This window comes from Protopterus annectens, chromosome 3.part0 (genome assembly GCF_019279795.1).
Source record: "Protopterus annectens isolate FY-2018-M chromosome 3.part0, PAN1.0, whole genome shotgun sequence".
Classification (NCBI taxonomy): domain Eukaryota; kingdom Metazoa; phylum Chordata; order Ceratodontiformes; family Protopteridae; genus Protopterus; species Protopterus annectens.
The window spans coordinates 1,758,148,288-1,758,161,678 of record NC_056731.1 but is presented as its reverse complement, the minus strand read 5'-3'; positions in this window follow the sequence as shown (position 1 = coordinate 1,758,161,678).

Genomic DNA, 13,391 nt, shown 5'->3' with positions numbered 1-13,391 from the left:
TTAAAAACTCTAACACCCTAGAATAGCTGGTCACCATGCCCACTAGAGGTGACAACATACTGGACATGATCATCACCAACATGGGGTACCAGTGTTCCACAACAGAGATAAACCCCTCGCTGGGAATATCAGATCATGAAGTAACCACACTGGACATCCACATCCCACCCCCCACCCAGTCAATGAAACCACTGTGAAGACATTTTCAAAAGCAAACTGCACACTTCCCAAGACCAAAGTGAAACGTTCCAAAGACCTCTTGCTATAGGATAATGGTATACAATCTGCCGAATCATTTACAAGTGCATCCTATGAGCATCTACAGGGATGCATGGAATGAGACATCACAAATAAAACCAAGATGCACTCCTCCAAAAATAAGAAAACAATCAGGTGTTCGTTGCCCATAAATAAGCTAGACATCAGAAGGAGGAAACGAACACATGATAGAGCCAACTTCACTAAAGGAAAGGCATCACTGATCATTATTAGGAAGAAACAATGATTGCTCATAAAATAATCCAAGGACAGTTTCTAAAGACAAATAGCCAAGGAATGTAAGAATAACAACCACAAAGCCTTCGGTAGCTATACCAGACATGTAGGTGTCAACTTCCAAATATGCTGTCAGTTACTGAAAAATGGCAAGAAATACACTGAACCAACTTTCATTGGCCACATCCTGGGGGACAAGTTCAGTGTAAACTCCCCCTCATCACCCCCAAAATGGCCTGTGTCCATCACAGAAGGATGCAGAGCCCCAGACGTCATGGACATGCAGGTAAAGACAGCCCTCTCCAAAGCTAAGAACACAGCATCAATGGGACTGGATTGTGTCCCAGGCTGCTTCTTACACTAGGCCCAAAAGGAACTACACCCTCACCTACATTCACTGTCCAGACTCAAGCGTACCACAGGCTACATACCCAAAGAATGGCATACACTAACAGTCATCCAGCTCCACAAAGGGGGTGCCACAACAGAACCTGGAAACCATTGCCCTATATGTCTACTCAGCCTGGTCTACAAAGCTATTGAGCAAATTGTCATGGAACCCATAAACAGAGACATTGGAGACCTCCAGACACTGGACTCTATACAACTTCACCTTGTTAAAGGCAGATCCTGGCTCCTAAACCTAGTTGACTTATTTCAAACAGTTACCAAGGACATAGATGGAGGTGAAAGTAGTCCACACAGTCCACCTGGACCTCACTAAGGACTTTCTACACCATTCCCCACTCTGTCATCATGGACAAGTGTACCAGCTTGAACATTAATAGCTATGTCACAGGATGGGTGGCCAAGGGGCTCACAGATCAAACACACATGTTCAGAGTTGCGGGTGCAATGTCCAACTCTAAGCCAGTCACAAATGGCATCCCACAGGTCTTGGTCCTGGGACCCCACCTGTTCAGTAGATACTGCTCAGAGGTACAGGCAAGCATGGGAGGTGTATGGCTGAACAGGTTTGCAGATGACTGCTAACTGTGGTCCATAATTGACTCTACGGCTGACACAGACATCCTCCAGAAGTGTCTTACAGAGACAGATACCTGGTGTCAAAACAATGCCCTCAAGCTGAATGCCAAAGAATGCATAGTCACCCCCTTTAGGTAAAACAAAGTACACACAAATTATCACATAGGTGGTAATCCAGTATGTACGGAGAAAGTCATTATAGCCCTGGGGACACAGGTAGATAGTAAACTCTCCTTTGATGATCACATGGCCAAAGTATTTAGACATTCCTTCTATGTAGCCCACCTAATGTCACCTAATGTAACCCACTTTGTATAGTCTGATGATGTCACCATCCTACAGATATACCTGTGGAAAAGTGAGCTCACAATAATGTGTATAGCGCATCATGTAAATGTGTATTCCTGTAATATCATAAAGTAATTAGGTAGGGGTTTGAATCCTGCACTTAACAAGTGTGTATTTTTGTGTGGTCTCCTTGGGAGGAGCAACCATTTTGGAGAGTAGTAAAAGACCTTAAAAGAGGTATACTAATCTTTGTCAAGTCTGATGATGTCACCATCCTACAAATATACCTGTAGAAAAAATGCTTCCCAATAATGTGTATAGTGCAACATGTTAATGCATGCTCCTCTAGCATCATGAAGTAATTAGGTAGGGGTTTGAATCCTGCACTTGACAACTGTGTGTGTTTGTGTGCAAACACTTTGGAGAGGAGCAACCATTTTGGAGAGTAGTAGAACACTTTAAAAGTGGCATACATACCTATGTCAAGTCTGATGATGTCACTATCCTACAAATATACCTGTGGAAAATGTTCCACCCAGTAATGTGTATAGCACATCGTGTTAATGCATACTTCTCTAGTATCATGAAGTAGTAAAGTAGGGGTTTGAATCCTGCACTTGACAACTGTTTGTGTCTAACTACCTTGGCAAAAAGCAACCTTTTTGGAGAGTAGTAGAACACCTTACAAGTGGTATACTTATCTTTGTCAAGTCTGATGATGTCACCATCCTACAAATACACCTGTGGAAAAGAGAGCTCCCAGTAATGTGTGTAGCATGTCATATCAATGCACACTCCTCTCATGAAGTCGTTAGGTATGGGTTTGAATCCTCCACTTGACAAGTGTGTGATCTCCTTGGTGAGGAGCAACCTTTTTGGAGAGTAGTAAAACACATTAAAAGTGGTATACTAATCTTTGTCAAGTCTGATGATGTCACCATCCTACAAATATACCTGTGGAAAAAAACCTCTAAGTAATGTGTATAGTGTGTCGTGTTAATGCATGCTCCTCTAGTATCACACAGTAGCTAGGTATGGGTTTGAATCCTGCACTTGACAAGTGTGTGACCTCCTTGGTGATGAGCAACCCTTTTGTAGAGTAGTAATAACACCTTAAAAGTGATATATATATATATATATATATATATATATATATATATATATATATATATATATATATATATCTTTGTCAAGTCTGATGATGTCACCATCCTACAAATATACCTGTGGAAAAAAGACCTCCCAGTAATTTGTATAGCGCGTCATGTTCATGCATATTCCTCTAGTATCATGAAGTAGTTAGGTAGGGGTTTGAATATTGCACTTGGTGAGTGTGTATGCTCTATGTGTGTGACACTGTTGGTCAATGTGTTGTGCGTTTTGCTTTTACTACTGTATGACATATCAGTATGCATTGCACATGTGAGGTAGCTGTGTGGCAAATACATATACGTACATGTTACCTCCATTATTGCATGTGTGGGAACCCTATTTTCTCCAAGAACACATCTGTCATCCTTGCCAGACTGTGCTGCTGCTTTCCAGACTTTAGGTCACATCTGTATGCTTGTGACAAGGCCAGCCACTGCAGTGATCCCTGGCCTAGGTCATCCGTGTCACACACACTCATTACGGTTTCTATTGAATTGTGTGAGTGAGGGTTTATGGCCGAGGTATATGTCAGACCTGTTCAAACACAGCAAAGTCTGTCAATGATGGCTATTCATTATAGGTGTACAACAACCTTTGTGGATATGCATGCGGACCCCTTATTGCTTATGTGATCCACCGAGGGATTTATAAATACCTTTGGAAATGTGATTATCAAAGGAGAGATGACGTAACACTTGGTTGCATGTACACATCGGTACGTGTTCATCATGTTGGTGGCTACTACCTATGTGGTACTGTGGAGATACTATGTTCCGTAAAGGTGGATCACTATTCTTTGGTTGGCTTATAGCTTTACAGCATGGGTTTGACAACAGGTATCTGTCTATATGATACCCTTGTGGAGGATGTGTGTGTCATCTGGAGAATGCATTATAGGCCACAGTATGCATTACCAGATGTGGACGGACATATCCCTACTGTGATTGCTTGTACCTAAGAGAGCTATATGCCAAACAGGAGTGGTCTCAGTAATGGGTGCAGGTGAATACCACTGGTTACTGGCATAGTATAGTACCTGAAGGATCCAAATGTTACTGTGTGTCCTACATCTGTGTGTCAGTTGTCAAGACATCATCTAATGATTGGTTATGGTCAGGCTGTTGAAGTTATGCATACTACCAGAATGCAAAACAATGACAGATAGTAACAGTATCACCCACAGCACAGTGTCAAACCATGTCATACACACATGTGTAGTCAAGTTCCGAAATGTGTGTAGTACAATGCATACTGGCCACCAACAGAAACTATGGAGTGTTACTGTGTAATACAGGGCATGTCACCCTGCCCATGTGTCCACTATGCATGTACATGCAGACAGTGCACCTCCACCATGTTCAGAAATGTACACCTGCAAATCTGTGCTACACACAATCCACATATACTGTCCACTCTCTAACACATGCTCTCAATACTACACACATCAGTCAAGTGGCACATGGGCAGACAATACACTATTGGAACTAACCCTGGTGTAAACAATACTACATTGACAATCATAGCTTTAATGCATCATGCCTGCTCAGCTACACCTTCAAGCATATCATTACACTCTACTGCTGACAACATGCTAACATTGCTATACTGCTATAAAGTCACCCTGTGCATCAGCACCATGGTAGCCTGTTCCTGCATCAATGTTACAGATGACAGGAGGTGGCACAGGTTTCATCATATGCACAGGGTGTGTTGTTGGTTTGTCAGAGGCCTACAGTGAGCCATACAATCGACATGTGTGTGTGTGTGTGTGTGTGTGTGTGTGTGTGTGTGTGTGTGTGTGTGTGTGTGTGTGTGTGAGGGCCAAGAGTACTGCTATGGGCCAATGTTGATGTAATGTGTGTGGGTATGTGTTAGCGCTAGGTGTCTGGTTTATGTGTGTGTGTGTCTGCATGCACACAGTTCCACCATGTGGCTGCCATATACGGGTATTTGTGGGACAGCTACAGACTGTACCTGCCAGGCTTTACAGAATACCATCTCTGGCCATGGATATGGTACCTGTGCCATGCAGGGGTGCTACTGACACTATCAGGTACTAGGCCAGACTGGGTACTATCCCAAGAGGTAGATGGATGTACACTGGACCCAGGTCCCTGCTGGGACTGTCCAGAGCCACGTGCACGTGGTCTTCTAGGACGTTCTATGGACAGCCCACCCCCAACATTGCTGGGGCTGGTACTGGCACTACGGGAGCAGCTGTGACTTGCGGGACATCCACGGCGACTGCCAGCTGCTGATGTTGCTGGCATATGTCCACGTCGATGACTCAACCGTCCTGCACTGTCCTGACACATGGACATGACATTGCAGAGGACATCTAATGTCTCACCCCAATCTCTATCAGTGACCTCAGTGTAATTACGGATGGCACCTGCTAGGTCATGGATACTGTCAATTATGGCGGTGTTATGTGCCCTCTGTGCCCTTAGTCCCTGTCTGGTGTACCGTTCCATATGTGCCTGTGCCTCCATGACAGCCTGAAACATGCGTGAAGTTGTAAGACCTGTGGCACGTCTGCCAGTGGCATGATGAGCAGCAGTGCTCCGATGAGAACCCCTGGACATCTGCCTGTGTGGTACCCTTCCAGATATCTGGGTATGGCTGCTGTGTCGGGATGCATGTGCCATAGATATCACACTGTCCTGGCCAATGCCGACTGTACACTGTCCCTCAGCTAAGGGCACACATGCACACATGCACACATGAACACATGCACTTATGCACACATGAACAAATGCACACATGAACACATGCACACATGCACACATGAACACATGCACACATAAACACATGAACACATGCACACATGAACACATGAACACATGCACACATGTACACTTGAACACATGAACACATGAACACATGCACACATGCACACAAATACACTCCTCACTAAAGCAGACACACACACACACACACTCACACCACCAGCAATCCAGAACATACTCAATAGTGGGTGATAGTGGGGTACAGTATCAAAAGCCAAACAGTTATATCACACATGTCAGCATGCAGGACGTGTGTTTCTCAACAGCATACAGTGCAAGTGTAGACAGCCCTTGCTAATAACAGTATACATGGCTTTGATGCATGTGTGTTGTTGTTCAGTGATTGGCCTCACCCTGGAACACAATGTGTACATGGACACAACATTGCTGTGCAAGTATTAAAAGCTCTGCAATGTCCTGTGCACCATCACTCACAGGTATTACATACCATGGCTGGATGTGTATCTGTGTGTCACATAGATATCCATTTCTGATTAGAGCGTCTGTGTCTTTAGCAAATAATTTTGGACACAGGTTTAGCACATGCATGCTATGTATACACACAGGATGAGGGGTGCATGTATACCTGATGGAATACCATTGCTCAACATAGCCATTGTACAGTGGTTATGGTGAGTGTAGGACATGTGGACATGCCAGCGCCAGCCATGACATGGCATGCTACAACACAACTGCAACATTAAACATCACACATACACAGTGTGTGTCATGTGACCTATACACTCAATAGCATTACAAGACATATATGTGTCACTTTGTACAAATGGTGATTGCTATGCATATTGTGTATAGGTGGATATGTTTGCACACACACAACATTGAGGTGCATAGCAATTAATGCTATGTGTACTACTGTGGTCACTGTAACTGGATGGGGTGTAGTACCATGAGCCATCATCATGCAGCATCATGTGGTCACTCAAGGCTTCTAATGTGTGCCAGACCCCATGCTGTACCGGAACTGCAGTACCATGGCTACATTCACCATTTCACAGCCAGTTGTTACATGGGTTTGTAAGGTGCCCAATAGGGGGCATTGCCTAACTTGAATGTGTTATGTGTTGAAGAGTGTCACACAGCCACATGAGAGGCCTCTACCCCTCAGGTATATTATGTGTGCTGTGTGGATGACATTTGAGATACTGGAGTGTGACCTTACAGCGGGTATCTGAATACACCATGTGTAGCATTTTAACGTGTACTGCGTATGACAAAGTTGTGTATGTTGTGTGCATGTGTATCAACTCTGCCTATCCAATATCCACTACAGTGTTGCCACAATTGTGTGGGATGCTCTGTGTATTGCATGTGTTTGAGGCAGCTACTCACATTACTGGGATGTGCATAGTCTCACAGCAAACATGAACAGCATGCATTATGTGTAGGTGTGTTACGTGTACATGGCCTACACCTCAACTAAGACATGCACATTTAATTAGCAATATTAAATGTAGAACACACTCACCAGCATGGATCTGCTGCCTTGCTGTCACACCAGAGGGACCTACAAGGATATGAGACAGTTTGTCAGTGGCAACAACTGTGGCATTGCTACTGTGTGTTTGCAATCTTACAGTAGTGCAATGGTTGACAGTCACATGCCTACAGATTATATTCCGAATTATTAGTATTGCACAACACTAGGCACCACATCTTCTAACTATACAGTACACATCTCACATAAGCATGCTCTACCAATAGAGGTAACAGTAGTCTACAGCTATTCCATGTTACCTGCACGCTCCATGTCAACTTGCTGGGTGGCTCCGGCCTCCATGATGATACATGTTAGTTGTTGTTGTTGTTGTTGGCCAGGAGCCACCTGGCTCAGGAGCAGCTCCTCCACTCTGGTGAGGGGGGAATGGATGGCTACCCCACCACCTGTGGCAAGCTGTTGTCTACAGATATCAGACGCACACTGCCGGACATGTCTAATTAAATCACTGCAGTGATGGCGTCCCTGCTCATATGTCCGGTTATGCATGCCTATGTTATTTACCCTACGGACAAGATCTTGCCACAGTACAGACCGCTCATGCTGGTCCTGGCTGGTTCTTGAGAATAGCAGGGCAAAGTGCTGCACCAGGCTTGTGGTTATCTGTTCCTCCTCTGCTGGGCTATAGGTGGGATTATGATGGTGGGACATGACCCTGGAAGACAATGAAACAATATACGTGAGCAAGTCATGTGGCACACTTAACATTCTAAAGTACAGATATCAATTAACTGCCATATATAGCAACCGATTGGCTGCCAGAGGATTCACACTTTCAATACCACATATCAGTGCTCAACCCACAACTGCCTGACAGTGCCTGGCACACTCTATATATCAAACCATGTTTTGCACAGCAACACAGATAAATCAGTATGTAAGACTATACAACAGTACATGGCACACTGTATGCAACACAATGCACCACCTAGCCACAGGAGGTATATATCAAGCTAATGCATAAAGAAATATGTAATCCATTGCAATGATTGTAAAGTCCAGTTACAGTATTACCAGTATACCACACTGTCGTTGATGGCAAACCCCTGCCTAACATATGTGCACATTCATTAATATAGGTGGCATACTGCTGTACTAGACTATACATGTTGCTAGATACGCACTTATATCCTGTAACACACATATGACCGAGGCCATGGTACAGGCATACCCACACACACATCAGACATACATACCAGACACAAAGATATGGCAACCCAGATGACCTTTACCTGTGTACCATACAGTACTGTGTGTCAGTAGTTACAAAACCTTATGCCTGAGGTATGCAATCTGTGAGGACTACAGGGAACACACAAAACAGTGGTTCCAAGAAATGTGGACATACACCATACTGTGCTGTTTAGGCATACAGCTTCAGGTAGTACTACAGTTCATACAGGAGTTGGATTCACCAGCAGTAACACACAATAAGCATACATGTACTGCTTTAGCCTACAATGGGACACCCCAGTCGACACCAAGGGACTATGTCAGACCATATGGCATACTGCTTTTTCTGCCTAGCAATAGCATACACATCTTTTGCTGGGATCACAGCTAGGACACATAATACCATGACAGAAACAGTTTCCCACTAAGCTATCACACATATACAGAACTCTGACACATTCACCAACACATTCACAATCACACTCAGTCAACCTCACATAACAATTATTGCAACAAGTACATGTGGGTGTGTATTGGTTCATAAGTAGGTAATAGGCTATTGGGCCTAGGGCCTATAGAAATCTAGCCATACACTATCCTGACCTTTGACACACAGGTAATTTCATTTCACGTGGCCCTGTCAAGCAGAGCCACAGAGGTGATTCCCAGGGTGTATTTCCTATCTCCCATACAATTATCAGAATTATTTATGATGACTGCTAATTAGGAGCTTTGTTTGCTATTGATAGGTGGTTTGTTCCAGAGTATGGGATGTCCCTGAGATAGGAATCTATCCCTCCAGCATGTGCTGTTTATTGAGGTCAGAAGGTTTAGGTCTCTAGAGCGTGTAGCTCATAGGGATTGTGATCTGTTTACGTGGAGCATGTCCAACAGCTCTGGGTTTGACATAGCTTTGTATGTTAGGCAGAGGTCACCTCTGGGTAGGCGGTATGCGACACAGTCTAGCTGTGGTTTTGTGAGACGGTCTGCATAGGGCATCTGTTTGAGGCCGGTATTACTATTTGTGAGGTATGTCTGTGTCCTTTCCAGTTGTTGTAGATGTCTTGTGAGGTACATACCACATGGGGCATTGTACTCTATAATGGGTTTTATGTGTGATGAGTAGAGGGGAACACTGACCTATATTTCCCTGGATGACACACCTTTTGTGATGACGTGTGCCACATAGACAGATTACATGACTAGTGTGGCACTGTGATTATCAAAGGGGAGACTACTGTCCACCTGTGTCCCATGGTCTCTTATCACACCTTTGGTGTTAAGTAGACTACCATTTATGTGGTAGTTAATGGGTACAGAGTTTTTGCAAGAAGGGATGCCAATGCAGTGTCAACATTGAGCTTGAGTCCATGGCTTTGTCACCAGGCATCTGTTGCAGTAAATATGACCCTGTCTCTCTCTCTGTCTCTCTCTCTCTTTCTACATAATATATATATATATATATATATATATATATATATATATATATATATATACACACACACACATACATATAAACATCCATTGGTGTACGTATAGATATACATATAGGCACATATAAAGTCCACCTTTCATGGTGAGAATATCAATTATGCGAAGGTTGTGAGGTATACAGTTATGTCATAATATTGCACAGTGTTGTGGGGAATGCATTGAAGGTGTTCTCAGCCCATGTAGCTTTAGCAGGCCTCACTGGCTGCAGCACTGCAAACCTGACGAATCATACCCACAGCGTTTAACCACCACATGTCATATACCAGCACTGTATGCTGTCTTGTTTGCCACACACTACAACCTACATAGAAATATGCACATAACAACCTTCAACAACATATATATGTCCGCCCTTCACAAACAGTTGCAGTATGTCCCTTGCTCTATGCACATGTACAGATGCTAATATATCTGACACAGACAGATCTCTCCGTATGTGTGTGCCATACACACACAAGGTCCACACTGCTGTAAGTTCGTGTACCTCATGGCTGACCTGTTGGGCCTTGCTGCAACATGAACAGGTGTCACATGTGAGCACACAGTAATATTAGAGGGTGTATATATAGCTACAAATGCTAGATTAGCATACTAGCCTGGTACAGCTGTTGCCAATGCTAAGCTACACTTTAATATGACTGTCATGCATTTGTTACTCTGTCACATCCATGTTTATATAACTGTATACGCTACTCCCCCAAACAGACATACACACTACTGTACAGAACACAGATAACATGGATCAGATATTTGACTTTTAATGCTGAACTACATATGTCACAGTCATATCCCACTGCACACAGCTACAAACTGATTTCTCCATGCCAGTAGTTATGCAGGGCATCTGTGTATTGATATGTACTGCCGCCACATATGGATGATTCAAACTATATAGAGTACTCTTCAAAAACATTTGCTACATTCCAGTAAATACATATCTGTTACATACCTTTCCTTTGTATGTGTTTGTATTTGTCAGTTCCGTGTGTTTTGTAATTATTATTTTCTTTTTTATATCTTATTTTTTTTTCAATCTATTTTTTTCAATATATTTTTTTCAATATATATTTTTTAAAGTATATATATTTTTTTCAATATATTCTTTTTTATCTTTTTTTCAATATATTACTTTTTCTTTCAATATATTTTTTTAGATCATTTTTCTTTTTTTCTGTTGCTGTTGTCTGTGACTGTGTCTCTCTCTCTCTCTTTTTCTCTCTCGCTCTCTCTCTCTCCGTACCTGCAATGAAATGATTGCATGTGTGGACAGCAAGTACAGCCTGCTTTTATAGGTATCTGCACATGTGCATGTGATGGCCTCTGCACCAATTGGTGGCCACCATTTGGCAATTGCATGCAGCCTGCTGTGTGGTACTTGCAGTACTCACTGTCATAGCAACCCAATGCTATAAATTGCTAAGTCAGGTAGGCATAGCCCTTTCAGATTTCCAAAGTGGGGACCATGCTTGTTTGCTGTGGACACCATTGTGTAAGTCAGAAGGTTGGTATACTTCTTATAACTGATGCTAGGGGTGTAGCCAGTGATTTGAATGTTGTACTCAGACCTGAATGTTGCCACTTCCAGTACACAGTTGTCAGTGTAGAATTGTACTCACCCCTACAAATGCTAACATAAGATACATGGGAGTATATAGTTTCTTTTCTACTTATACAATTAGCTGCCATACATACATAGTTATTGAGATGTTTTCATTTGGCACATGAACTGTTTGTGAACTGCTATACTGTGGATATTAATGTACTCACTTCTGCACAGTTTGTGCTTTTTATTTTGTTGACATTAGCACAGGATGCTCATGTAACTGGACAATTCCAGTACTGAGTATGCCTACCTACATCCTTGCTGGAACTTGAACACACAGGTATTTTGTACATTTGGGTGGGGATTGTCCTGCTATGATACTGTGTGGGGGTTGTAAAGTGCTGCTGTAACATTATTTACTGCTAGAATGTCTGGTTCTGTTATCACAGTCATGTAATGCAATTCCACAACAACTGCTGGTAAAGTTCCACAGGACAGATTTTATGTTATGGCATTCCTATCTTTCTTTACATTCACTCATTCTGATGCATGATATATATATTTCAGCAACAACCTGCTGTATATCTACTGTGACTTAGTGGTATTTCATGCAGTCTAGTGTGCCCAAGGTCTGGGGTTCGAGACTGACAGTGGTGTTTTATTTTGCTGCTGAGCAGAACAAGGGCCTTCACATGCAGGGTGGCTAAGGCACTTTTAAGCAGTTGTAAGTGGGTTTGCACGGGATTGTGTGAAGCTTAGCAATACTTAGCTAAGCGCACACAAGCGCACACTCGCGCAAACCCGCTAACTACTGCTTAAAAGTGCTTACTCCCACTAACCCCCATGCTAATTTCTTTGAAAGAAAAGAAAATGGGGAGATACGAAAGTGGTGAAAAAGGGGCACAAAGAGGGAAAACAGCTAGGGATGTGCAGGACGGGTGTAGGGAAGGTCCATAGCTGCCCATTTCTTTAACAGCAACAGCTGTGCATATACTAGAAATTTGGAGGGAAAATTGAAACCTTCCACCCCTGAGAGAGGGGTGAGGACAACAAAGTATGCTGTACTGCCAATTAAATTTCAGTTTATGTGTCCAGCGGACATGTGTGCAAAATGGGCAGCTATGTATGGGGCGTAATTTTTTTGTGGGAGCAGATTGCCCATTTTTTTTTTCATGTGAGAGTGGAATGTGGGGTAGGGGAAGTAGGTATATTTGAGGAGGTAGGTTGGGGAGGTAAACAGGCAAGACAAACAAGACACATACAGGGGTGGAATATGACACATGGGGTGGGTGAACACCATTGACGGGGAAGGATGTTTGGAAATCACAAGCCCATGAGCCCACAGATGGCAACAGTGGAACTGAGATCCCCACCCATGGGCAGTCACCACTGCACCTTCAGAGCCCATAGGGTGGCTGTGCTGGGGGCTGCATAGGAGGAGCAGGCTCACCCATGAGTCATGCCACTCTTGCCTCAAGCTGGCGTAGAGGATCATCGACTGAACGCTGGATCTCCCTATGCACCACAGCCCGGACCGTTCGGTGGGTGATAGGTGGCCCTCCTCTGGCCATGCTTGCATGGGGGGGATGAGCCCCATCCCCTGCAGTGTTTCCACCTGAAGGTGGCACAGAGCCAATGGAGGAGGAGGTCCTGGGCTGGGCACCAGACCTGCTGGTGCCAGGTGCCATTGCCAGCTGAGGTGGGACAGGTGGGTCCACTGGGACCGGCCTTCCCATACGTTCTATGTTTAGGAGGATTTAATGACAATATGGGTTGGTAACAACCAACAGCATTCCAAATTAGTTGTAACAGCATGCAGTAATATTCCCATTAACCCAACACACCAGAGTTCCAACAGTTGAACAGCAAGTATAACACATGCATATATAGAACAACAGTGGACATTCCAACAGCATGTAGGATTGATTGGTGGCAACAAGCCACCAAGATTGTG